General features: G+C 41.7%; 1 protein-coding gene across 2 annotated transcripts in view; it reads right to left on the reverse strand.

Annotated features, from left to right (window-relative positions):
* Window positions 1-25,113, reverse strand: part of macrod2 (mono-ADP ribosylhydrolase 2) — a 916,639-nt gene that overhangs the window by 94,287 nt on the left and 797,239 nt on the right. The window lies entirely within an intron of this gene.

Genomic DNA, 25,113 nt, shown 5'->3' on the forward strand with positions numbered 1-25,113 from the left:
TTTTGGAATAGCATAGATTTTGAGAGGAAATGATTCAGATCTTGAGAATGATGAAGAGACTCTAAGCAAAGAAGTAGGATATTTGATACACAAATACAGCGGAGAGCTAGGAAGCATCAGGACAAGTTACAAAGGTGTTGAGATACCTTAGATGCTAGGAAGAAATACCTTTCTGGAAAGTATAATTGAGTTCGGGAACAGGTTGCCAGCAAGTGTAGCGAGCATAGGTTCTCTGCTGTTATTCAAAAGGCCACTGGAAGAACTTCTGTAAGTGGAAGACATGTCAATTTACAGAAGGTAGGTAGTTAAAAAGGGTAAGGGAAATCAGTTAGTATTGTCGTCTGGAGCTTGTTTGGTTGCCTTTGGGAGTCAGAAAGAAAGTTTCCAGAATGCTTTTCTAAATTGGGCTAAGGTTTATTCGCCTTGTCCAGGAGATTGTGAGACTGTGGGGAGGGGGGAATGGAGTTGACAGTAAGTGTAGATTGCACCATGACGAGATGGGACAGGTTTGAAGAACCAGCTGGGCTTTTCTCCGTCATTTTTCTGTATAATTGCAAGTTAGACTTGAATAAAATATTCCTTTGCTATCAATGGAAAACTGGGTGGGAGACGGGGTGAGAAGTCACAATGTGCTATAAAATATCTAAAGTGACAGTGGAGCAGAGGGAAAATATCAAAGACAGCAGGTGACAGACAGTGGTATGACTCACAAAACCAAAGAGTGCCTCTCTCTTATTAAGCACGCAAAGCAGCTTGAGTAAAAATTTCTAACTGGACAGGATCAATTCATTAGAAAATGGGTTAGAAAGTTCTTCAGCAATGTAGACAATACAATTCAGCTTCAAACTGACATGCACATTCTCAATGTGTCCTTCTCAGTCTAATGATGTACTATCACTTGGTCCCAAAGGGGTTGTAGTGGCATATAATTTCATTTACATGTGTGAATGAGCTTCTGTTTCTAAAGCACGATAGGGGTTCCACAGGGACGTTTCATAAAGGTTACTTCCCACAATACATGTGCCATTTATTGTCATAAGATAGACATTTAAGACATTGCAGATGAATGATGGAGCAGCAAATGTGTGAAGCAGTCATATGATTTTTCATGCCAAGGTTGGCTGTTGCTTTTAGAAACTGAACAGTCCTAATCAGAAACCCCCTCTTACAGTCTCTTTAGAAATGGAATGAAATATTTTAAGTAACTTTACTCGGTTGGAATTTCCAAACCATCACCAGGTCAAGAGCTCTATTTGCACAACAAATGCTTTACCACGTTCTGGACTAACTTTGTAAATTTATATAGAAAAGGAGAGAAAGATGCTCCAAATACTTACTGGTTGGATAGCACTGGCAGTCCTGGAACTTTTAAATGATTTTTATTTATTCATTTACAGAATGTGGGCGGCACTGGCAAAGCCAGCATTTGTTGCCCATCCCTAATTACTCTTGAAAAGGCGGTGGTGGTGAGCTGCCTTCTTGAACCACTGCAGTCCGTTTGGTGAAGGTGTTCCCACAGTCTTGTTAGGTAAAGAATTCCAGGATTTTGACCCAGCGACAGTGAAGGAACGGCGATACAGTTGTGTGGCTTGGAGGGGAACTTGCAAGTGGTGGTCCATGCGCCTGCTGTCCTTATTCTTCTTGGTGGTAGAGGTCACGGGTTTGGGAGGTGCTATCGAAGGAGCCTTGGTGAGTTGCTACAGTGCATCCTGTAGATGGGACACTAGACTGTACCGATGCATGAGGAAGTGAGTTATAAAGTTCTTCAACAGTGCCCACTAATCTTATGAAAAGTTGTTACTATTGCTGGTGGTACTACAACTGTTATGACAGATCGCTCAAGACAAAGACCCCAATCAAAATATATGATTCTGATTGAGGTGGGAGAAACACACTGTCAATTCAGTCCCATCCCTCCACAAATCGCCTAACAGATCACTCTAAACTTTCCAAATTAAAGTCACAGCCAAATTGATTCATCTATTAACCCCCCCACACCCCCCCCCCACAATGAGGGGTCTTTAGATCAACAAATTAACTGTTTATTAGAGAAAACTAAATTCTTAAACACTACTAAGATAAAAACATTTAAAATAGAAAAATGAGCGTCCTTGCAGATTTATGTTCCTGCCGAAGTGGACACTTCACAATGTGGAAATGGTCCAAGATTGCTTGAAGTGTTCGCAGTTGTCGGATGGAGAAAAAAAGATTCTTCAACAGTAGGACAGTCAGTAGTCTAGTTCAGCATTTGAAGTGGTGCTCTTCTTCTCCAGTGATGAACACAGCAATTACAGTTCAGTAAGTAGACAAAGGGACAGCTCTCCTATTTCCTTCAGTACATGCTGGCAGAACAGTCTGCATCTGTCTGTTAACTGTCTCTGTAAAAGCTAGTTTTTCAGCTAGTTTCAAAAGTCAATCGCAACATTGTATATCTTGTCCTTGTTCTCTAAATGGCTGTATCCGAGGCATCCACGATGCACATTTGAAGCTGGCTGGTTCTTCCACTCTGTATGGTTGTATCTAATGGCAACCAGAATATACCTTCGCGGTAACTGCTGAGGCTTGCTTGTTCTTGTAGCAGTACTGATCCTTTGATATCTTAAAGACACACCGTAGATTTCCTTAAAAAAACAGGATCATGACACAATCCACAACTCCATAACAGTCTGAATGTAGGTTTATGGCAAAGGCAATATTTGTTCGGTGTCTGAGTAATTTATATTCTACTGCTTTTACATGGGATTCCAGGATTTTTACCAGTGTATTGGGGTCACATTTTGCAATTCTGTTTTTCTGCGAAAATTGAAGCCAAAAGATCTTGCCTATGACACGTGCAAACTAATAGCTACACTGAGAGTTCAGTAGGACACGTAGCCTTATCGCAACTTAAGGTGCAGGTATACAAAACAAATTCATCAATTGTAGCACCAGAACGAAACTGAAGTATGCAAAGTTTGTGTTTTTATAGTGGTAGGATTAGTACATTTCTGATGAGGAACACATGCCCACTGAAGATGCAAGATTTGTTTTTCATTTAACTCTGTTCTAAGTACTCCTATACCACTGTGTGCATTATGATCCAGAACAGGACACACATGGGCAAAAGCTCTGGTGTGTACATACAGAGAGGGGAATTGCTGGGAATTCAGAGGTGACCTTAGAAGACTGACCAGGTACCATTAAAAGCATCGACTTACATCAGCAAATGCTAACACCAAATCAAAATTCTGACAGTCAGCATGTCTACTGGAAGGAAGCACCTTCAGAGAATTTTGAAACAAAATAGGGATCTGGAAGACCAACATTTACAGTAGAGTGCTCTTGAGAAAAAGGAAGGGATTTAAAAGTGGCTGTGTGTTTATGCAATGCTAACGTAGCCTGTTCATTACAGCTTGTGCTATTTTAAATGGATTTGTGCCAAGGTTTAAAATAGTGCCATATTACATTTACGTATGTAAATCTGTGAACAGACACCTCACCTCCACCAAAATGTTACACACTCTCTCTCGTCTATGTAACAGCTGGTTAGCTCGGGCTTGCTGACATATAATGACGAAGGGTCAACATTATGGATTCAAAGCTTTGGTATTGCCATTTTCAGTGTGTTTGTGACTTGTGTGACTGTGAAAGAAAAAAAATCAATCAGAAGGCTGAAGGATCCTAAAATCTGTTAACAGCCGCTGCATTCTTCTCTCTTATGGAAATGATAAGTTCGCGCAAGAACCCGGAAGACAAATTCAGGAGAGAAGAGCTTTTCGTGGGGAAAATGACTTCTAAATGATGTTTGAATCCAGAGCTGTGAGGAGAAGAGGAAGGCATTGGAAATGTCTCATTTGGAGAGAGCGATACTCTCTCTAGGTAAAACAACACAAGTTTCAGAATGTCTGGAACCCAATTCTGTGCTGTTTGCGAAGCGGAAGGCAGCAACTTGAATATTGAGGGGAGGATTCTGGTTTATACAAAGTAAACATTAGGATCCAATGGTTCAGGGAATATTCTTTTCTCCCTCTTCCCGTCCTAATTATCATGTACAAGGCAGCTATTTGTATATGTAATTGTATTTAAATACAACGTTGTGACCTATAGTTGCTTGTACCAAGTAAAACAGTGAATAATTAAACCTAATAAATGGCCAGGACCACACTGTAGTATTCAAACCCACTTGACTCTAATGGATAGCACAGTAGAAACAACAGAATGATCCACAGAAGTAATACAATTAATCTAGGGGCACTTTAGATGAAATATTTGAATGGGCTAACTGAGAAAAAGAGTACTATTAACTTCATGGTAAATAGATGACAAGAGTACAGGACAACACTGTTGCTCTCGATAATGAAATGCCGGTGCTTTAGTCACAGAGACACCAGCTGGCCAGTCAATGACTGAATGCAGGATGCGACTCACAGCTGGAATCAAAGCAAACAGACTACCTACTCAGCAAACAGAGTCTATTTGAACAGCGCACTACCGTAGTCTACAGAGTTTATTTTTAAAAGTGTCTACAAACTGCAGCAAACTGAAACTGCAGCAACATCTCCCAATAAAAGCAGGATGACTTCTCTGGCAAAATGCAGTGAGTGGAGGGATAGTTAGAAAAAATACAAAGTATGAGCGTAAAATCAATTCCAGTCACATACAGCCGTGCCATATGTCACAAATCCAGGCGTGATTGACGGAGAAATTATATAATCATCTCCATTTTGGCTAGGGATAATGGTGTCACTACACGCAGCCTTCGTCAAGCTATGACACACCATCCTCCTGCCACTTACTTGCTAGTCGTGATATTCAAAGCACTTAGAATTCCAGCACAGGATTTTAAAATGAAAACTTTTTACTAATGAATCAGAATGCAGAATTTTTTCAGCAAACGCAGATGCACAGACAGCACCTGAGGATCGCTGACAGTTCACGCGCGACACAAACATTTGGCATCTACGCACTTACTTCACAGGATGTGGCAGCCTTAGTTCAACAGCGGATTTATAAAACCACCATTTTCATCTCTTCTCTACTCAGCCAAGTATTGTGACTCTTCTTCAAAGCTCAATTGGGTTAATGGCACCTGACTAAGAACTGCTCAGCTGTATTTTGTAGCTTACGTTTAAAATGATGGTGGATTTATTTTCCAGCTCCAGGAGCGGCTGATAAGACAATAAAACTTATGGTTCCCCTTCATGCGTAGGACCAGGAAAAGGCCATTCAGCCCCTCGAGCCTGATCCATCAGTCAATTAGATCAGAGCTAATCTGTATCTTAATTCCTTCTATTCACCCTGGTTTCATCACACTTAATACCCTTTGCCTAACAAAAATTTATCAATTTCAGTTTTGAATTTTTCAATTGATCCCCTAGCCTCAACAGCTTTTTTTTGTGGGGGGTGGGGGAAAAGCGTTCCAGCATTCCAGTAGCCTTTGTGTGAAGAAGTGCTTCCTGACATCACCGCTGAATGACCTAGCTCTAATTTTAACGTTATGTCTATTTGTTCTGGATTCCTCCTACCTGAGGAGATAGTTTCTCTCTATCTACCCTATTAACTCCTTTAATCATCTTAAACAACTCAATTCGATCACCGCTTAATCTTTCATACTTGAGGGAATACAAGCCTAGTCTAGGCAACCTATCCTCATAATTTAACCCTTTTAGCCCTGGTATTATTCTGGTGAGTCTGCACTGCACCCCCTCCAAGGCTTGCTTGCCCAATTCACTCTGCTCCAACCCACTGCCCATTGCCACCTCTCCATCTTAATATTTTCAGATCAGGTAGGAAACCTCCCATTCCCCACTGTTCAAATACCCCAGCAAACTCCAAGCCGCATTCTCTGACTACGAGACCTTGCCACCTTCATGCTTGTTTTTGCGATCTACCAAGTAGCAGCCTCAACCCTGCTGATAAATAAAGGCAGCTAACAGTACTCACCCTTTTATATACTATTTGCTGTGGAATTGTGAATGTTTGAGAGCCATGCGCCTCCACAGCATCATCGCCTATGTTAAAGTGCCACGCGCCATCTTGAAGTCTCATTGGGAAAAGCCAGTCGGCCAATTGAGCTCCCACGACCATCATACTACCTCTTGGGGTGTGATAAGAGCCCCCCTCCTACCCCCAGCGCCCACCCTGGTCACCACCTGATGACCTAGGATGACCAATATGGTGCAGTCCCCTCGCACATGAGTTTAGGCATGATAAAAATGTTACACCATAACGACAGACTTTCACTTATGTAGCGCCTTTCACAACCTCAGAATATCCCAAAGCGTTTTATAGCCCATGAAGTATTTTTTGAAGATAGTCACTGTTGTAGGAAGTGCGGCAGAGAATTTAACTTCAGCAGGTTGTCCGGGAAATCCTGACTTCTGGGATTCCCATCCAGAAATTCCACCCCCACCCAACCATCTCGCTCTCTCCAAGGCTTCGAGTAAATATTGGAGCTAGTCTCCTCTCCAGCTGTTACACTTTGACCAAGCATGCATGCAAAGCACTCAAGACAACCTAACAGCTCCTTTACCAAGTCACGTAAGTGCCCATTTTGCTGCAGGGCACACTAGCTGCCACAAAAATGTGCAATTATTGTTGTGCAACTAAACTCAGGTGGACGACGAACATTCAATACCTCACAAGTAAGCTGGAATGTTGAGTGGACACTTGGCAGTCAAGGTCGTGCTCCTCAACATTGCAAGACTATATATATCTGCTTGCAGTACAAGACAAGACTAAGAGGAGGGCAAACACAAACAAAAGGAGGGCTGCTGAACTACAAGCCCTGAAGCCAAATTGAAGAGGCCATGTAGAAAGAATGCTTTTATTTGCAGATGAGGCCTGTTCTAGGAATGATAAATTTAAGACAGTCACTTTATAAATCCAATAGGGAATTCAGGAGAAACTTCTTTACTCAGAGAGTGGTGAGAATATGGAACTCGCTACCACAGAGAGTGGTTGAAGTGAATAGAATAGATGCATTTAAGGGGAAGCTAGAAAAACACTTGAGGGAGAAAAAAATAGGATATGTTGATGGGATTTGATGGAGAGGGATGGGAGGAGGCTCGTGTGGAGCATAAACACTGGCAGGGACCTGCTGGGCTAAATGGCCTGTCTGTGCTGTAAATAGTTTGTAAATACAGGAAATGAGGAGGACTAGGGGTTGGGTGAATCCGGAAACTCATCCAAGCTCAGGGCTGGTACCATTCTTTTCCTTTATTCGTTCTGCTCGCCACATCTCACTCATTTACTGAGCCACACAGGCATTCATTTCACCACAACACATTGATACACAGTATGTTGCCATGTAAGTTGTGCTTGAACGGGCCTCCTGCAGCCAGCATCCGAACATATGTTCCTCTTCCATTTCTGTAGGCATTTCCCAAGAAACAGCAATTGCTCTGAATGCTGCCAAAGAAGCCAAGACTGAGTCACTCCCTCCATCTGTTCCAAACACCAGCAAAGGTGCATCACACAGGAAGATTTAGAAACACTTAGCTTGAGGAGGCAGCACTCGGTGAAGCATCAAGCACGACTGAGGAGGAGACAAGGAACAACAACACCCCAAGAGGCATTAGAATGTGGAACTCGCTACCACATGGAGTAGTTGAGGAGAATAGCATAGATGCAGTTAAGGGAAAGATATATATGTATATGAGGAAGGCAAGAATAGAAGGCTATGTTAATAGGGTGAGATGAAGTAAGGTGGAAAGAGGCTCATGTAGAGCATAAACACCACATGGACCAGTTGAGCTGAATGGTCCACAGAAATCTGTGTGGTGATCTCTATGTAATTACATGTAATGGCTAGAGGCCCAGTTTGTGTCCTTCCTCACCCACTGAGCCCAGCAATTTGTACTTCATGAAAGTTACAGCTAACAAAACGCTGAGCACTAATGTTTAATACAATTATTTGGGAATGTGCAAAGCACCCCAAGATCTGGTGCCAACTGTGGAAGAATCCATTACTCCATGTGATGATCAATACTAAATTGATTTCAGTATTCAAGAAAGTACTGACTAAACACTTAAGGGATGGGGAGAAAGCAAGCAAAAAAACTTTTTTAAAAATCATTCTCAGGATGTTGGCATTGCCCATTCCTAACTGCCCTCGAGAAGGTGGTGCTGGGCCGCCTTTTTGAATTGCACCAGTGCTGCCAGGAAGGGAGTTCTAGGATTTTGACCCAGTGACAGTGAAGGAACGGTGACACAGTTCCAAGTCAGGATGGTGTGTGGCTTGGAGGGGAACTTGCAGATGGTGGTGTTCCCATGCGCCTGCTTTCCTTATTCTTCTAGGTGGTAGAGGTCACGGGTTTTGGGAGGTGCTATCGAAGGAGCCTTGGTGAGTTGCTGCAGAGCATCCTGTAGGTGGCACATTCTGCACCGGTGGTAGAAGATGTGAATGTTTAGGCAAATGGATGGGGTGCTGATCTTCCAGACTGCTTTGTCCTGGATGATGTTGAGCTTCTTGAATATTGCTACAGCTGCACCTATCCAGGCAAGGAGAGAGTATTTCATTACATTCCTGACTTGTGCCTTGTAGGTGCTGGAGAAGCTTTGGGTAGTTAGGATGTGAGCCACTCGCTGCAGAATACCCAGCCCCTGACCTGCTGTAATAGCCTCAGTGCTTATGCAGTTGGTCCAGTTGTGGGTGACCCCAAGAATGTTCATGGAGGGGAATATAGTGATGATAATGCTAGCCTCTCTCCAAATGGAAATGTTCATTGTTGGACACACATGTGGCAAGAATGATAGTTGTCATTTATCAACCCAAGCCTGATTGTTGCCCAAGTCTTGCTGTAGGTTGGCATGGGCCTCTTCATCATTGGAGAAATTATGAACTGAGCTGAACACTCCAATCACCAGAAAGCAGCCCCACTCCTGACCTGATGATGGAGGGAAGGTCATGGCCAAAGCAGCTGAAGTTAGTTATGCCTAGGATGCTGTCCTGAGAAACTCCTGCAGCAAAGTCCTGGGGATAGCTTGATTGACCTCCAACAACCACAACCATATTTTTTTGCACCATGTGTGATTCCAGCCACTGGAGAGTTTTCCCTGACCTCCACTGACTTCAGTTTCACGAGGGCTTCTTGGTGCCGCATGCAGTCAAATGCTGCCACATGGTCAAGGGCAGTCACATTCGACTCACCTCTGGAATTCGGCTGTTTGGACAAAGGCTGTAATGAGGCCTGGAGCTGAGTGGCTAAACGTCTGTGGGCAGGTTATTGCTGAGTAAGTGCCACTTGATAGCACTGTCGATGAAGCAATCCATCCCTTTGCTGATGGTTGAGGGTTGGCTGATGGGGCAGTAGTTGCCTGGACGAGATTAGTCCTGTGTTTTGTGGACAGGTTATGCCTGGACAATTTTCTACACTGATGCCTGTGTTTAAGGGCACGGCTAGTTCTGGAAGACAAATCTTCAACACTACAGCTGGAATGTTGTCGGGGGCCCATAGCCTTCACTGTGTCCAGTGAACTCAGCCGTGTCTTGAGATCATACGGAGTGAATCAAATTGGCTGAAGGCTGGCACCTGTGTTTTTGAGGACTTCAGGAGGAGGACTAGGTAAAAGCAGCCCCTGAAAGGGGATTAAACTTAAGCCTGTAAGAAGGGTCACGTGACATTTTTATGTTTCTATGTCTGACTCTTATAATATGCCCCCTTAGATGGGACAGGAGAAGACAGCCTGCCTCCAGTGTACAGCTCTCAGAATCGGAAAAGATAGGTAAACAAAGCAGCAAACTATCAGAAAAACTAAGACGAGAAAGTAGCAACCTAGCAAGCAAAACTCCACCAAGAAACCTTTCACTACAGCGTTAAGCAATTCGTTTTTTTAAAGAAATGTTTCCCATCAGTGCTCACATGGGCAAGCAATCCAGGGAAGAATACCATGAAATCTCACCACAAACTATTTTCCATTTATTTGTGTAACTTCCAGGGCTTTAATGAGTCTCTCTTGTGTGACAGCACTTTAGCACTGACTAAACCCCCATCAGAAAAACATACTCAGCAGAATATGTAGGAATCATTTTATTTTTTTCTTTCACATCATAACCACTGCACCCACTTTTTTGGACTGCAGATGCTGGTAATGTTTCTGCTGTTGCCATTTACATCTCCCCCAGATCCATCTTTTGTTTCACTATTGTCCCAATTTCACCGTTTTGCCTTGTACCATCATCCCTTTTGTCATTTAATCTCTCCTGTCTTCCACCCTATCACAGACCTTCCCATTTGTTCTTTCCTCGCCTTTGTACTTGCTTAAAAAACTGTTACATCTCTAGCTTTTTCACCGACCACAAACATTAACTCTGCTCCTCTCGCTACAGTTGCGACCTGACCTGCTGAGTATTTCCTGCATTTTAATTTATAAGGTCAACAGGGAATGTTGGTAATCAACTTCCTTCCTTCTATAGTTCATAATAAGACGTTTCGAGTAAGCACGAGACACCCAACGGAGTACACAGAACAGAGTTTATTGATATACAGCACAGTGATTAGCCTAAATTAGAGAGAACAGCTTTTTTGGTTTCTACATCTTTCCGACTCTCTGAAGAACTGCTGAAAATCATGTTCCTTTACATATCATATGTTGCCTACATCAAAGGTACATGCCACAGACAAGACCTTATGACGTCTGTATTCCCAAATCCCTTAGAAACCATAGAACCACAGAAAGGTTACGGCACAGAAGGAGGCCATTCAACCCATTATGTCTGTGCCAGCTGAAAAAATTAGCCGCCCAATCTCATCCCACCTTCCAGCACCGGGTCCATAGCCTTGCAGGTTACAGCACTTCAGGTGCAGGTCCAAGTACCTTTTAAATGAGTTGAGGGTTTCTGCCTCCACCACCGATCCGGGCAGTGAATTCCAGATTCCCACCAACCCCTGGGTGAAAAAGTTTTTTTCACACGTCCCCTCTAATCCTTCGACCAATCATCTTAAATCTGTGCCCCCTGGTAAGTGACCTCTCCGCTAGGGGAAACAGGTCGTTCCTGTCTACTCTATCTAGGCCCCTCATAATTTTGTACACCTCAATTAAGTCACACCTCAGCTTCCTCTGTTCTAAGGAAAACCTATCCTAGCCTCTCCAATCTTTCCTTGCAGCTGCAACTTTCAAGCCCTCGCAACATTCTTGTAAATCTCTGTACTCTCTCCAGAGCAATTATATCCTTTCTGTAATGTGATGACCAGAACTGTACACAATACTCCAGCTGTGGCCGAACCAGCGTTTTATACAGTTCCAGCATCACATCCCTGCTTTTGTATTCTAAGCCCCGGCCAATAAAGGAAAGCATTACATATGCTTTCTTCACCACTTTATCTACCTATCCTGTCACCTTCAGGGACCTGTGGACATGCACTCCATGGTCTCTCACTTTTTCTACGCCTCTCAACATCCTCCTGTTTATTGTGTATTCCATTGTCGACGCCATAGTCATATAAACGGTTGTAGTTGTTGACTCCAAAGCTACTTCCCTCAAGAATTCCTGAGTTAACTGTTCTTAACTTCTTTGAAGATGATTAGCATGGTTGCAGTTCTCCAACTCTCACCCAATGTATCTGACACATTGCAGGCTGGATTTATACATCTCTGTATCTTCAAATTATCTAGTCTTGAAATTTAGGAAAGGCTTGTGATTGAGTCATCATGTTGGGCAGAAATCCGAACCCCGCCCACCCACCTCACTTCCAGTAGTGTTGGAGGGCTGTCAGGATTTTGCGTCAATGTTACTTAAAATTAGAAACATCATCGTCATACTTTAACAACAACAGCTTGCATTTATATAGCACCTTTAAAGCAGTAAAACATCTCAAGGCACTTCACAGGAGAGATTATCAGACAAAATTTGACACTGAGCCACATAAGCAGGTATTTTAACAGGTAATCAAAAGCTTGGTCAAAGAGGTAGATATTAAGAACAAGGAAATAATGGAAATGCTCAGCAGGTCTGGCAGCATCTGTGGAGAGAGCTGCAGAGTTAACATTTCGGGTCAGTGACCCTTCTGCAGAACTGGTCTGTTGAAGGGTCACTGACCTGAAACGTTAACTCTGCTTCTCTCTCCACAGATGCTGCCAGACTTGCTGAGTATTTCCAGTATTGCTTGTTTTTATTTCAAATTTCCAGCATCTGCAGTATTTTGCTTTTATTTCGGTAGGTATTAAGGATAGGCTTAGAGGAGTAGAGAGAGGCAGAGAAGTTTCGGGAGGGAATTCCAGAGCTTAGGGCCTAGGCAGCTGAAGGCACGGCTGCCAATGGAGGAGTGATTAAATTCGGGAATGCACAACAATCAGTGTGCACATTTACTGAGCAGCATCTCTTTCTCTGCCAGCAGAACCCAACTGTGCAACTCCATTCAACTTAGTTTGACAATGGTTTTTTTTTGGGAAACTAGCCAATTGTCAACTTTTACAATTCCTGAAGACTTTGAACTAGCACAGAGACTATTGGGTTCAGAGCTCTGAGTGAATTACAATCAATCCCATCTTTATACTTCAGCTTGCTGCTGAGACAAATATTGATTCAGAGGAAACCTAATGAGAAACTGCGAAACAGTTAGCTATGGGCTAATCAAATTAAGTCCAAAGCAAACTGTAGCTACGTACCCCTACTTGGGACCCCATGCATGGCTCAGGATAATAGTCTTAACATAAAACACTGAAAGGCAAGAAAAAACTTGACACTTCTGCTTGGACGATCAGTGCTACAAATGGGCTGTAGAGGATGGTCTGAATCAGACACAACAAATCTATGAACACTACCCGAGAGAACGGGCTAAGCAGAGGCAACTCTCAATGACCACTGCAGAACAGTAGTTGCTCTGGTAGGAATTCTATTATGCTTGCCTCATTACATTGAAAAATATCCCAGTGAGTAATAACCAGCTGGAAACATCTACGTGGGAGGTGAAAACCCAGCTGGATAGATAGACATCACTGAGTAAGACTTTGTTGGAGGAACAAACCAGCAGAAAGCAGCAACTGTGGTAGAAAATCAGACAGCTATGCTTCATTGAACCCATACCCAGACTACAGGGCAGGAGATCACTGCAGCACTAGTACTGAGTCCTTAGAAGAAGCAGCACCTTAGGCACACATAGTTGTTGGATTCAGTACTTCAAAGCTTAAAAGCAGGGTTAGACTCTCTACACATGTTTCCTGAGAGGCTGAAGGCCTTTTCTGTACTCATTAGCAATCAGAAATTCATAGCATTTGCCAATAATATCTCGCACATCATCGCTTCAGCCTTGAGGCTTACAATCTGCTCCAGAACAGACATCTAGTATTCATGCCAAGTGCAATTTTGTTTGACACAGAACCTTTGCTGCTTATTTCCTCGTACAAACAGACCCACAGAGCTAACTAGAAAGTCCACAAGGGGATACTTATTTCATACAGATACAGAATGTCACAATCAAGTTCAGCAAATGAAAACTTCCCAAAAGGCAAACATCAATACAAAAAGAATTAAGAAATTGTCTCCCTTTTTAAACACACAAAGGCAGTGACGGAATAATTTCTCTGATTGCACTCGCCACATTTCTAACTTCCAGGAGTGGTTTAATGCTGCCTGTGAACATAATACAATAATAATCACAACATTAACAAAACTCAAGCTCCAACCTTTTAGAAATTCACTGTAATAATCAATAGTATTTCATATAAGTGCATTTTATTACATCTTAGCTGGGTACAAGTCAATACTACGTGGATCCAATAGAAACAGTAGCTGAGTAATCAATGGCTACAGAAATGTTATTTTATTTGATTAAACAGTGATGCAAGTAATTGAAATGAACCTGGTTAGGCCTTTATTTGAAAGCAACTTCCTCCTAATAACAACCTCCAGACTGCCTCTGACAAGAAAGTCACACAACTTCTCCCTGTTGAAATCCATTTCCGTCCTCTTTTTTAAAATCCAGTCCGTTTTAATCTTGTTGAATCCCCCAGCAGAATTCTAACTGCCAGGTCCTGTCTGCCCCAGAGAAAAGGTCAAAGCTCTTTAAGAGGTAGCGTTTGATCTAAGATTCTGTCTAACCTTGCTTACATTAAACAAACCACTTGCTCAGGGCCGATGCCTCGATAGGTAGTAGGCACAGCTGCACTCAAGTAAAAAGATCCAGACAAAACAGGAAGGCATGCAACGAAGTGTATTGAACCATTGAAACCCCCAAGATTTAACAATCGAGGAAAAGGGGATGGGGGAGAAAGCAACTCTCAGTCTTCCATCATGCCAAGCACACAATCAGCAAGCTGTTACTTTGGTGATCAATAACCATGCACATTTTTATGACCTAATCATTTTCAATTGTGATGGTAAAATGCCGTCAAACACCGTCATATTATCCATGTCAAACCGAGCCTTTCTCTGAGGCTGAATGAGATTTGATCACAAGCTTAAAAAAAATGGAAAACTGCTTCCAGCATATGCCAGAGGATCAATAATAAAATGAAGCCCAAATACCAGCACACCAAAATATCCAGTTATAAATTGTCTGAATGTTCGAATTAGAAATCCACAAACATTTGCCAGTCAGCTAGAATTAAGTTCAAATCTGGGTCTCACTGTCTGTTCCATATGTGTTTTTGGGGAGGGCCAAGTGGCATTTAGATTATGTTTAGTTCACGTTTCACATCAATCTTTCTTGTTTGTTTGTAAAGCAATATTGTTTGTTGTCGACATTTGATATATAGTTACTGTAAAAATCATCTGATGTCTGATGTAATTGCAGTGTAACTGCAGACCATGGAGGTGATTGTGTTAGCTGGCAACATTCTGTAGTCTCCTCTCAGACAAATAAAGCCACTCCAGCCATACAGAAAACAAATGAGCTAGCAGTTGCGTAGTGACATGTAAAATGTTCCTGAAATACATGCCCTTTTTTTCATGGTCAATCACAGATGTTCTGAACTGTCAGATACCAAACCCACTAATTGTGCTTTAGACATTTGAAACATACTGACAAAGTTGCCAAATGGTATTTTAACATTTACATTAAAAACACCCCAGTCTTAGCAATCGTCCGAGTTGGAAAAAGAAATCAGACAACAGTAAACAGCAGATCCTGGCTGCTCTGCCCATGGTACGTTCAATAACACTGAAGACAGCAGCAGGCAGATAAGAATGTCATTATTTTACAACTGCAAAGTTGGATAAGAGTCTCAGCACCCATTCGAAGGGTCACATCATCGTATATGTAATAACTGAGCATTTTGTTATGCTGCCCTCTCTGTTGGGGAGGTGTGAATAAAGTTTTGTTGGGCATTGGCTGCTTGCGCGGTGAGACCCCATGTTAGATTAACTCAGTGAACACACAAAACACATTCCTGTGCTTTCTGTCCTCAACTGCAAAATCAACCATTTTCATAAAGATTTTATTCTTCCTCGGCTTGCTTGTTTTGCATTCTCATCTTTCTCTTCACTCCTTCCAAGAGATCAGTTCCCACTTTTTCTTTCTGACCCAGGGTTCTTCTGCTGTTTCTCTTTATTATCTATCTCCACTCATACATGCTTTTTGATGTTCTGTTCCTATATAAGATGGGAAATGCACACTCGCTGTATCCAGAAACACCCAGGTACGAAACACTTTTCTGGGCTAATTTGTGTCACAAATTTCTGATAAACCTCTGCTTGCTCCAATTGTGGTCTTATTAAATGATGGTTAACTCTGTATTTAAACTTCTGAGTATAAGGGAGCTCCAGCTAATATCATTGAGGAGATGATTCCACATGGTTAAAAAGCACTGTCTGCTTTCACTGGTTGCATTATAGGGAGTCATACCTCACAAAACATGTTTCAAATTTGAATTCATACATATTATCGAGGCAGCTGTTATATTTCTGGTATAAAAACAGAGGTCTGGCTTAACTGTAGAGAATGCTTGTCAAACGCTAGTCACCGGCCACGTCTTAACCCCTGGTCGCTCCTCCTCCATTTTAATTGCCCCACCATTGGCAGCTGTGCCTAGATGCCTAGGCCCTAAGCTTTGGAATTCCCCGCCTTAATCTCACCACCTCGCTCTCCTCCTTTGAGATGCTCCTTAAAACCTACCTCTTTGACCAAGCTTTTGGTCACCTCTCCCAAGATGATCTTATGTGGCTCAGTGTCAAATTTGGTTTGACAATTGCTCCTGTGAAGCGCCCTGGGATGTTTTTGTTGTGCTGAACAAAGTTTAGGAGCAAAATATCAGTTTTATCTACAGCCTAAGACCAAGGCTACAATACCTTTATAGTCACTGTGTTTTTTTCACTGGCCTGTTATAACACATACAGTATATAGTTTCTCTGTGCCATAAATTGTCAAAATGAGCAGTAACTTACACTGCAATCAAATTGGGATTATAAATCTGAATGTGAAACATCAGTGGCTCTATCAAAATGCATAGGTACCCAGAATATGTAAAGACCACTTGCTTATGACTGAGATCAATAACTTATCAAATAAGGACCAGAGGTTCAAAAAAGAAACCCCACGTGCGCTGTATTTTGGTGCTGCAGCAATTTGTACTGCATTTTTTGGGGGAAATTAGGAACAGAAGGAGGCCATTCAGCCTCTCGAACCTGTTCCATTATTCAATGAGATCATGACTGATCTGCGACCTGACTCCATATCTCCACACCTGACAACAAAAATCTATCAATCTCAGATTTAAAATTAACGATTGACCCAGCATCAATTGCTGTGGGCAGAACAGAGTTTCAAACTTCTATCACCCTTTGTGTGTAGAAATGATTCCTAATTTGACTCCTGAAAGGTCTGGCTCTAATTATGCTTCCGAGACCTAGACTCCACAATTAGCAGAAATAGTTTCTCCCAATCTACCCTAACCTGGTACCCTTAATATCTTGAAAACTTCAATCAAATAAACCCTTAACTTGCTAAATTCCCGGGAATTCAACCCTAGTTTGCGTAATCTCTCTAAAAATAACTTTAAAACATTTTTATTTAGAGATAATTTTGATTAAGTTTTGTATCCAACTGTGCTCGTTTCAAATGCATTTTCACTCATTGTACGATACACAGTCTGTGAGAAGAATACTTTATCCCCCTCGCAAATAACAACTCACCTCAGTTGGTGAGGAAACAGACCTACAGGTGTAATGCAACCCAAGATGCTATTTGTTGAAGCCACATTATAGATTTGTGGTGAGGAAGGAGTTGAGTTTTAGTCTCGAGTGACTCCTTTAAAGTGCATGTTGCGTAATAAATCGTACAACACCTCTTTCTCCTGTTATTTAATTGGAGTTCAATATTCGATGTTTGAATGATGTCAGTGGCCTTTGAGACCTATTTCCTAAAGAGTCTGCTGGAAGGTTACAAATCCCAAGGTTGCAGCATTACCTTCCACTGTAGCTTCAGTATTTTATTAAACAAACCCTCAGACAAAATAAAACAAGGCACAACGCCTTTCATTCCAGTTTTAATTTGGTTAGACGTTACTCAAATGTGTCCATCACTCATTGCTGCCTCGTTTCAAAACTGTCGCCTTCTGTATCAGTGCCTTTATTGGTTCATCTTGTTAATTACACAAGATTTAACCAATTTACGACAGACCATTACATAGAGTTTACAGCACAGAAACAGGCCATCTGGCCCAACTAGTCCATGCTGTTGGTTATTCTCCACTCGAGCCTCCTCCTCCCCTTCCTCAACTAACTCTATTAGCATAACCAACTTTTCCTTTCTCCCTCACATGCTTATCTAGCTACCCCTTAAATGCATCTCTGCTATTTGCCTCAATGACTCCCCCGTAGGAGGGAGTACCTCATTCGCAACTGTCTTTGATTTTTTGGTGATTATCTTACATTGATGGCTTCTAGTTTTACGCTTCCCCACAAGGGAAAACAATCTGTTTTTGTCTCCTCCATCAAAACCTTTCATAATTTCATCAGAATAGTACTTGTTGTTACATCTGAATTCGTGCACTGTTCATCTACTCAGACTCCAATGAAACTAGTATTTTGCTAACTTAGATTAAACCCTGTTTGTTTTTTTTAAACTAAGTTTCCCATGTATGAATGGAGGTTGGAGTTAAAGAACGACAGATCTGTGACCACCAACAGTGATGCACTTGTTCTTTTTCCCCTCATTTTATTTCCTCCCTGTCAGGGTCACTTGTCCCAGTGGATAATTCTACAGCTGGGAAGGCAGGTTAAAGGGTCACAGACCTCTGCACAACCTCTGACATAAATGGTGCATGAGGCCCATTTGACAGGAGGCATGTGTGTTGTCGTGAGAAGGACTAAGTATCAGGTTATTGTTGCCGAGAGATGTTATACACACGAGCTGGTAACTCATCTAAAATTAGACTGAAGTTTAAAATCTAAAAGTCACAATTGAAACCAGGAGGGAGAGCAGCATCAACAATCCAACTGTGCGAGTGGCAAGATGTGAGTTTGTGGCCAAACGCTCTTATCCAGATGGCAAGCATAGTGGTTACGTTACAGGATTAATAATCCAGAGCCCTGGGACAATGATCCATAAACATGAGTTCAAATCCCACCATGGCAGCTGGGGAATTTCAATTCAAATAATTAAATAAATCTGGAAGAAGCAGCTTATATCAGTAATGGTGACCATGTAACTACCGGATTGTCATAAAAACCCATCTGATTCACTAATGTCCTTTAGGGAAGGAAATTTGCCATCCTTACCTTGTCTGGACATTACAACAATAAGTACTTCAAAAGTACTTGATTGGCTGTGAAGTGATTTGGGCCATCCTGAGGTCGTGAGAGGCACTACATAAATAATGGCATAATACATTAAGGGATATGGGGATAGTGTGGGAAAAAGGCATTGAAGTGGATGATCAGCCATGATCATATTGAATGGCAGAGCAGGCTCGATGGGCTGAATGGCCTACTCCTGCCCCTATGTTCCTATGATCCATGTTTTGCTCTTCTTTCCCATCTGGCAGGAACTACAGAAAGAAAGACTTGCATTTCTATAGCACCTTTCACAACCTCAGGACATCCCAAACCGCTTTACAGCCAATAAATTACTTTTGAAGTGTGGTCACTGTTGTAATGGAGGAAATGGGGCAGCCAATTTGCACACAGCAAGCTCCCACAAACAGCGATGTGATGATGACCAGATAATCTGCTTTTGTGATGTTGATTGAGGGATAAATATTGGCCAGGACACCAGGGAGAACTTCCATGCTCTTCTTCAAAAATAATGGCATCGGATTTTATACATCCACCTGAGAAGGTGGACAGAGCCTCAGATTAACATCTCATCCGAAAGACAGCACCTCCAACAGTGCTGCACTCCCTCATTGGGACTTGAACCCACAACCTTCTGACTCAGAGGCAAGCGAGCTAGCAACTGAGCCACAACTAACACTCTTTCAACATTCCCAAATGATTTTAGTAGACACTTGGATGCAATGTATTTGCCATCTCTAGCTAAGGAAGGTGCAAGGGAAGGGGACATAACAAAGGTTGATGGAACAAAAGAAGTAGTAAATCAAAGATTAATTTTTCAAGTACAATCAAGTAATAATTAAAAATAACCAGATAATGGTTTGTATTCTGGAATTCCAAGATGATCCCCACAACGTGACACTAAATTCTGCTAGCAGCTGGATAGATTTCAAATGTATTCCAAAGACACGGAGAATAAATTCCTATTAACGCATGCAAGTTCCAGTTATTTTTGAAAATTCAGGGTTTATTCAAGCAGGGTATTGTTTCTGACAGTTTTCTCAAGACAATGTTTTGAATGTCAAAAACTCATTAAAGCTCAAAGAAAGATACAGTAAATTCAAGAAACAATCTTAATAGGCTTACATAAGCTAAAATAAGGTTAAAAAAGAGCATGTTCAATAAACAAAGTAGACTAAAAGACCATATGTTATCAGGGATTTCGGGTTTATAAGCAGTCAGTGAAGCGTGTGAATACTGACAATGGACAGTTCTGACAAAAGATCATTGACCTGAAACATTCCCTCGGTTTCTCTCTCCACAGATACTGCCAGAGCTGCTGAGTATTTCCAGCATTTTATTTCATCTATTACATAGTTTTTGCAGCACAGAAACAGGCCATTCAACCCAACTGGTTTATGCTTCACACAAGCCTTCTCCCACCCAACTTCTATCCTATGCAATACCATCAATTTATCCTTCTATTCCTTTCTCCCTCATGTGATTATCTATCTTCCCCTTAAATGGTGTATAAAATTGCTTCCAAAAAGAGGATACGTTTTTGAAGCTGTTACAAATATCTTGTTATTGCTATATAAATTATAGCAATCTTTCCTTTCTGCTGGAATTTTTGTTTTTTTTAAAAAGCTGACGTAATTCATACGGTAACATTGATGGCCATTCTGCGATGTTATCAATAGCATCCCACAGGATGAATAGGGCCTTTCTCAAAATAGAAAGTCAACTCCATTTTGATGGCTATCTCTGATACACTGATACAGTTCTTGGATACTGAGGTTACATGACAGAAAAGCCGTGCTGCCAGACACATCTCACAAATGATAAGATCTGGGGCCCAAGTGTGCAATGAAGTCCTTGATGTAGACGGTGCTACAATATAGTACTGCGCATTTTCCTCAATAAACAGCTCACTCAACTATTGAGCCCGTGATTAAATGTGGCTACCAGATACAAATAAACTTGTGTGTACAAAACCATACGCAGTGGTAACAGCAATTACCAGGGAAGTTCACTAATGTCCAGGCCAATAGAGTTTCTCCATTACTAGGCTGGGCCTTCACAAGAAGCCTTGTCCCATGACTCGGGGGCAGGAATATCTGCATTGTCCAAAATCCTTCAAATCCCACAGCTTTTTGCATAGACCTTCAGCTCAACAAAATGAACAGAGAGGCAGTGATAAAGCATGGCTACTCCTTTTTCAAACAGCTATACCAAAATAACAGAGCAGTTGTGATCTTGTGATTGGTACCATACACTGAAGCCAACGCATGAAAAGTAATCAACAAAAACAGCATGTTGCAATAATTTCTACAGGCAAAGTGATTACAACATAAACTGTGATCGGAGTTTGTGTTATACGAAACCTCATAAGGCTCCAAGGTACCAAATACAGGTCTGTTTTACCAAATAGATATATGGTGTGAGATTACAGGTTGAAGCTAATAGCTAAAATACTTGACTTTCTCAGTAATGAAGAGTTAAACAGCCAGTATAAATATTAAAATACACATGTATTCACCAAGTGAAGTGAGTCAATAAAGAGTAACGTGAAAGGCCCTCCTCTTGGGACATACAGTTAGATGATTAAAGATAGATGCAGACATATATAAACCCAACTTATGCGACAGCTGAGACTGCATGGACAAGCACTGATAAGAAATCCCTTTCAGTGTTCTGGCAAATCTCTTGGTTGTCATGGCTTTTAATGCAAACAAGGCTTTAGTGCTTTTAATGAGTCACTAATACATTCCATAAAAGCTAGGAGCTTTAACCTTCACAATCTCTTTGTTTTAGTAAAGTATCACATTTTATATTGACTGGAAAATGGTGCTTTTAGCATGTGTGTGTGTGTGTGTATGGCACTTAACTGGTGCTTTTTTAAAAATGAATAGTACAAAGACATTTTTAAGGAGGCCTAACACATCAGGGATATATTAAAAAAAACACAGGGATAAGAAAACTGGACATGATTAGTCCCAAATGTGCAGTGATGTACATCATACTGGCTAACTGCAGAGTGGCAATAGCCGTAAGCAAGTTTGTAACTGGGACCATTCAAGCTCCAAGTTTGGAGTTAAATCTATCAACGCACTAAGCTCATCACACAAATTTGCACAGTTAGTTTCATAATAATATAAGAAACAGGAGCAGGAAAAGGCCCCTCGAGCCTGCTCCACCAATAAGATCATGGCTGAACCTCCCTCGTGATCTTGAACACTGCTATCAAATCTCCTCTTCTCCAAGAAGACCAGCCCCAGCTTCTCCAATCCATCAATAAAACTGAAGTTCCTCATGCCTGGAATCATTCTTGTGAATCTTTTTTTCACCCCTTCTAACGCCTTCACATTGTTAAACCAACGTATTTTGTTAAATGATAATTTTCTTTGGTCCACTGACTGGAGATTTCAATTTATATATATATATTTTTTAAAGATATTTTAAAAAGACCAGCTAAAAGGATGATTTTGCTGGCAGCTTAAGATGATCACCTAGTTTGCTACACTGTATCCCACATTGCAAAGGACTATGAGGAGGGAGATGAAATGTCTGTGCATTTCCGAGCAAGAACCAAGAGTCAGGATGTTTAAAGGAACCACCTGCTCTCTCAGCAAGCAGAGAAATACTGCTAACTGCTATGTTTGAATCACTGAGTGACTGTCATGTGACAAGCCCCTCCTTATCTGTGGTTTTAAGCTGGTGTTTTCTCTGCAGCAGAGGAGAAGCAACTGGACTCTGACATGAGCAGACCCTAAGAGGGGGGGGGATCTCTCTCTCTCCCCCCATTCCAGTTGGAAAGCTTTCAATTCCTGCCTGTTGACTGGCTACCTTTGCATATTCCGGCTACGATCAGAAACCCCGTTGGAGGAAATCATCCACATCACTATCTCCAAGAGACCCACCAAACCAGTCATCTACCTCTTCAAACTAAAAGCTTCAGGACCACTGAAGTCAGCTAGAAGCCAGCCGAATCAACAACTCCACAGACTGTGTATCTTTTTTTATGGCCTCTAACTCAACCAATCTACCTTTCTCTGTAACCTATTTGTGTGTGTGTGTGAAAGTTGGCATTTTATTTTTAGTTTCGGTTTAGGTACAATAAAGTTAACTTCTTTCTTTGTGAACTCAAGAAAACCTGTCCGATTGGTTCTTGTTACGATTGTATAAATATATATATACACACAAGAACCAGTCAAACAGCCACCTTAAAAAGAATTAAACCTGTTGTGGTCAAACAAGGAGAAGGAAACGAGGGAAGCCCTTCGACCCCTCTGCACTTGACTGTAACAACATCCTTCCTAAAGTGTGGGGCCCAGAACTGGACACAATACTCCATTTGAGGTTGAACCAGTGTTTTATACAGGTTTATCATAATTTCCTTGCTTTTGTATTCTGTGCTCCTACTTATAAAGCCCAGAATCCCATATGCCTTATAAACTACTTTCTCAACCTACACTGCCACCTACAACAATTTGTGAACATATACCCCTAGGTCCCTCTGCTCCTGCAACACCTTTAGAATTGCACCCTTTATTTTATATTGCCTCTCCTCGTTCTTCCTACCAAAATGAATCACTTCACACTTCTCTTCATTAAATTTCATCTGTCACTTGTCCATCCATTCCACCAGCCTGTCTCTGTCCTCTTGCAGTCTATCACTATCCTCCTCAGTTCACAATGCTTCCAAGCTTTGGCTAGCTGGAGCACTTTGTCCGGGCAGAGGGTGACATCTTGGGGAATGAGGAATTAAAAGGCAAAACCCGGCTGATTGAGACCTGACTTCACAGCAAGCACGTCTGCCACCTAATTATGATAACGGCCACAGCCCCCAAGACCACGACTGAAAGAAGCAACGGTGGGCACGAAAGGGTAAATAGTGAGAAAGATTAAATACAAAAATAAAAACACACACACGTGGATTACACTTGCTTTTTGATAGAGAGACATGATGAAAATGGGAGCAAAATTACACCAATCTTTCTCGGCATAATTGATTGCAATTCACAAAGGGATTTACGACCTTTTTATCCTAAACTATCAAGTGGCACTAACTGAAACCAGACTGTTTAATTAACATTGTGTCAGCAATTACAATTCGAGATTAGAATCTGAAATAAATAAATACCGCAAAGAAAAAACATTTAATCAGCGCTGGGGGGTGACTAGCCTGGGGAAATTCATCACCATACATTCTGATTATTCTCACACTATAACAGTGATCTGAACATGAAAAAATGCTGAAAGTAAGGACACAATGGGTTGAGCGCCATTTCCATTTGCATAGTCACTAATAGTGGGTGCAGAAAAAAAACAAGTGAAGCATTGAAAAGATCTCAGAAGCTTGGTGATTTGGTGCAGCCCTAACCAATCTCATCCGCTTATGCGTCATTAAGCAATGACTGGAACAACCTGGCTGGTTTTCAGCAGCTATATTGCGTAAGTGACATCAGTCGATCAGTAGTAGGCCTTGGTATGTGCAGAAACAGGATGACGAGGACAACATTTTTTTTTTTTAGCCCCAGAGGAGGTTTACCAGGGATGAGGGACTTCAGTTACAACAAGAGGTTGGAAAATTTAGGATTGTTTTCCTTGGAACAGAGAAGGTTAAGAAGTGACCGAATAGAGGTTTTCATGATGATGTGAGGCTCTGTTAGAGTAGTTACAGAAAAACTATTCCCTCTAATGAGTGGGTAACTAACCAAAGGTCATAGATCTAGATGGGAGATAGGCAGAAATTTTTCCACTCGGGGAATTGTTGGAATCTGGAAAACTGTACTTGAAAAGATGGTGGAAGTTGAGTCCATCGATGATTTTAAAAGGGAGGTACTTGAGGATGAGGAACTTACAAGGTTATGGACAAAAGGTGGAGGTGTGGGACTAAGCGTGACTGCTCTTTCAAGAGCCAGCACAGGCAAAATGGGCTGAATGACCTCCTTCTGCTGTAAGTTTCTATAATCTGAGGATGAGACTCTCTCTTTTCAAGGCACTATCTTCCTTTAAGGTGTGCAGAAGTGGCCCAAGACAATTCGCCCCTCAAATCCTTCTCCCAAAGCCTTCGCCCAACACCTTCCCCTCTCAACACAATGGATTTAAGAAATCCAGCAAGTGGAGCATTCGTCATAAAAAGTCAGGAGTCAACTGGCGATTGTAAATTCAAGCCCATTCCAGGTCAAGTACATAAATTAGGCTGACACTCCAACGCTGTACTGAAGCAGTGCTACATGGCTGGACGTGCCATCTCTCAGATGGAACTGCAGAGCTATCAGCTTCTGCTGGTGAGTACTAAAGATCTACTTGAGCAGCATGGAGTTCGCCTGGCCGATCTTCCTCTCATAACAGAGATGCCGAAAAACAAGATATCCCAGGCATTCAGCTCATTGCTATTCATGGGATCTTGCTGTATGCAATCTTTAATCGCTCTTTACAGCTCTGTGTATTTTTCTAAAAGAGGCAAACGTGTACAG

This window comes from Heterodontus francisci, chromosome 13 (genome assembly GCF_036365525.1).
Source record: "Heterodontus francisci isolate sHetFra1 chromosome 13, sHetFra1.hap1, whole genome shotgun sequence".
In the NCBI taxonomy this organism is placed as follows: domain Eukaryota; kingdom Metazoa; phylum Chordata; class Chondrichthyes; order Heterodontiformes; family Heterodontidae; genus Heterodontus; species Heterodontus francisci.